Raw genomic sequence first — 3,563 nt, 5'->3', positions numbered from 1 at the left:
CGTGGGGCATGGGCGGGAGGGGCACTGGGTTGGAGCCCTGGGGTCCCAAAGGGGTCACTGTGCGGCCCCGGCTCGTCCTCTCCCTCACTCCCAGCCTCCACTTTCTCCCCTCGGGCTCCCGTGGGGTCCTGGAGCTGACTCTGCCCCCTCCTGTTCACACCCTGCCCTGCTCCGCATCGCCCCCGGGAGAGATGGTCCAGGCCCCCCAGCCTGGCACTCCGAGCTCTGTGCGGCCTGATGGCAGGATATGCCTGCTGGTTTCAGAGAGAGGGGAAGGGAGGGCGGGAGGGAGAGAGAAACATCGATGTGAGAGAACACCCACGGGTTGTCTTCCCTACGTGCCCCGGCCGCGGATGGAAACGAGCCTAGGTACGTGCCCTGACCGGGATCAGACCTGCCCCCTCTGGAGAACAGGACGGTGCTCCAGCCACTGAGCCACACCAGCCAGGGCACGGGCTGGCCTTCAGGCCTCCTTTGGACCCCTTCCTGCCTACTCACACCACACCATTACTGAAACTTTGTTTCTTGCCGGCCCTGCGTGATCCAGCTAGCCTTTCAGAGCTGCCTTCAGAGTTTGCTCAGATCTAAAACCCAGACTCCAAGGTCCAAAATCCCGACCTCCCGCCCCCCCCCCCCCCCCCCCACTTTACCTTCTCACAGACGCACGCGTAGCCTGCCTTCAGGGACGCGGCCCGGACCCTATAGGTTCCCCTGCCTCCTAGGACACAGGCTCAGCAGATCCTCCCGCTCAGATCCCTGACCTCACCTTCCCTCCGGGACCTCTGCCCTTCCAGGGTGCAAACTAGCTCACCAGCTGCGTCTCCTCGCCGAATTCGGGCTGAATTCCGCGCGTTTCAGCTGCTCCCTCCGCCCGATCCGGGACGAGGCTCAGGACACGCCCGCCCATTCCACCGCCCTCTTCCTCTCACCTGGAACTTTTTCTTAGTTTTGCTGCCCTCCTGCCTAGTACCTCCTCTCAGGTTCACCTGGGAAGCTTCTACCCGCCTGCCCCTCACAGGGGATGCCCTCAGAGCCCCTGGTGATCCGACCCAGACCATCCTCTGCCCTCTCCTCCCCCTGTCCTGACAAGTGCCCATTCCTGGAACTGTACTTCAAGTCAGTCACACCAAACTTTCTCCCTTCCCCACTCGGCCAGTGCTGATTCCCCTGAGGGGCTGCACTCCCTCCTGCCACCCTTATCCGCCTCCCCACCCAGTCACCCCTTTCAGAGCTTTCCCTGGAAAGCTTTTCAACCTTCAAGTTTTCTCCCATCTACCCTGGCAGGGTTAGAATCCCCCTCCCCAGGAGTCCCCAACACCCAGTGTTACTCTTACAGCTGTGTCTCCTGTGGGGTGACAATGCCTAACACCTGTTCGGAAAGCAAATATTTGTTGAATAAATGATGGGCAAAGCCCTCTCCTTTTCCCATAGTCCTAAGTGCGTAAGTAAATGGGACCTCAGTGGTAAATTGAGAGAGCAGTCAAGAGTCCGGTGTGACTGGAAGAGTTGAATTGGGTGGGCAGAGAGGGAGACTTGGTGAGAAGGGGGAAAGGTGGGATAGGGTTTATGAGCATCTGAAGAAACTCATGTAGGCGCCGTGTCCACTAGATGGCGCGACGCACCCTCAGAACTACAACTCCCGGCGGCCCTCCCGAAGCAAGCCGAGGCGCAGCGGCCGCCGGGAGTTGTAGTTCTCACAGGGACTCTCCGTGGGCCCGAGAACACATCCTTAAGTCCTAAGAAGTGCGGGGCTGGGTCCCTTCTGCCGCCCTCTGTCTCCATGGTGATGGTTCCGGCGAAGGCACGGGATTTGGCAGCGGCTGGGCCGTCTTCCCACTCCCTCCTCCTCACCATCTGCTCCACCTTCGCACCTGGCCCGGCGCCCCGGCCGCCGCCTCCGCGCCGGGCCGAGGCTCCTGCTGCCGCCACAGGGGGGCGGTGTGCACGGCTCGGCGGGCTGCTCCCCCCTCCTCCCCGGCCCCCAGCCCCCAGCCCCTCCGCCCAGGGGACCCGGCGGTCCTCAAACTCCGGCCAAACCCTGAGGCCCAGACGCCCCTGGAGCGGCCGCGCGGGCGGGGGCTGCGGGCCGCTGGGCCCCTGGCGCCGGCCGCCCCGCCGGCCGTCCTCCCGCCCCCCGGCGGGCCGGGGCCACATCATGAAAATTTAATCCCGAATGCATTTGCGGCCCGAGGCGGAGAGGCAGGCGGCGGGGAAAGAAGCACCCTCCTGGGGCCGGGATCTGAGATGGACTCAGCGGCGGGGAGAGGGGCTGGTGTGGAGGAAGGCGCCGGGCACACCGACGACAAGTCGGGGTTCAGCCCTCGGGGGCGGGGCGGGAAGTCAGGGGCGGAGTAAGGATGTGGGGGGCGGGGCAGATCCCAGAGGGAAGGGCCTGAGCTCCGGGGGTGGAGCCAGAACCGAGTGAGTGGACCGATTCCAAAGTGTGGACTAAACTATTTGGGGCGAAACTGGCCACTGCTGGGGGGGTGGGGGGCAGTATAACGGTCGGGGATGGAACTCAAAGGGAAGGAAATGGGAGGTCAAGGGCCTGGGAGCGAGGTGCGGGCAAAGGAAAAACAACAGAAGGGGAATGGGGAAAGGAAGGATGGAAACAAGTGAATGGAACTGGATGGGGAAGAACAGAAGGGAGAAGGGGTGAGTGAAAATGGGGGTTGGAGCCCTGGCCGGTTTGGCTCAGTGGATAGAGCATCGGCCTGCGGACTGAAGGGTCCCAGGTTCGATTCCGGTCAAGGGCACATGCCCAGGTTGTAGGCTCAATCCCCAGTGTGGGGTGTGCAGGCGGCAGCTGATCAGCTTTGATGTTTCTCTCTCTCCCTCTCTGAAATCAATAATTACATATATAAAATGGGGATTGGAATTTGGGAATTGGGAATTCAGGGGGGAGAATTCCCTGCTTAGGAAGAGAACCTTTTCAATGAGGATGCTGGAACTGGGGGTGATGACGCAGGATGCGGATGGAATTCGGGGAGCGAGATGTGCAGCTGGAGGCTGCAGAAGCCAGGAGGGACAAGACTGAGGATGGAGTGCGGAGGAAGGACACTCAGCGGGATGGAACAGAAGGGAGGAAAACGCGGGGATGAGATGAAAGGAACTGAGGCGGGGCCGGGGGCACCTCTCAGGGAAGAGAGAGAAGGAGCCAGGGGCGGGCCCTGGCCGGTTTGGCTCAGCGGATAGAGCGTCAGCCTGCGGACTCAAGGGTCCCAGGTTCGATTCCGGTCCAGGGCATGCACCTTGGTTGCGGGCACATCCCCAGTGGGGGGGGGGGTGTGTGTGCAGGAGGCAGCTGGTGGATATTTCTCTCTCATCCATGTTTCTAGCTCTCTATTCCTCTCTGTAAAAAAATCAATAAAATATAAAATAAAAAAAAAGAAGAAGCCAGGGAGAGTAACTCTGAGCAGCGACAGAACTGGGGCGATGCCACTGGAGGGAACACACACCCGGGGCCGTGGTCTGGCGGTGGGAGGCGGGGCGGGGTCTGGCGGGCGGGGCCTCCCCTCGCCCCGCCCCCGGTGCTGAGTTCAGCGCCGGCCCCTCGGCAGCCG

The sequence above is a fragment of the Pipistrellus kuhlii genome, unplaced genomic scaffold (assembly GCF_014108245.1).
Source record: "Pipistrellus kuhlii isolate mPipKuh1 unplaced genomic scaffold, mPipKuh1.p scaffold_m20_p_84, whole genome shotgun sequence".
NCBI classification, from domain to species: domain Eukaryota; kingdom Metazoa; phylum Chordata; class Mammalia; order Chiroptera; family Vespertilionidae; genus Pipistrellus; species Pipistrellus kuhlii.
Note: the sequence above shows the minus strand (reverse complement) of the source record.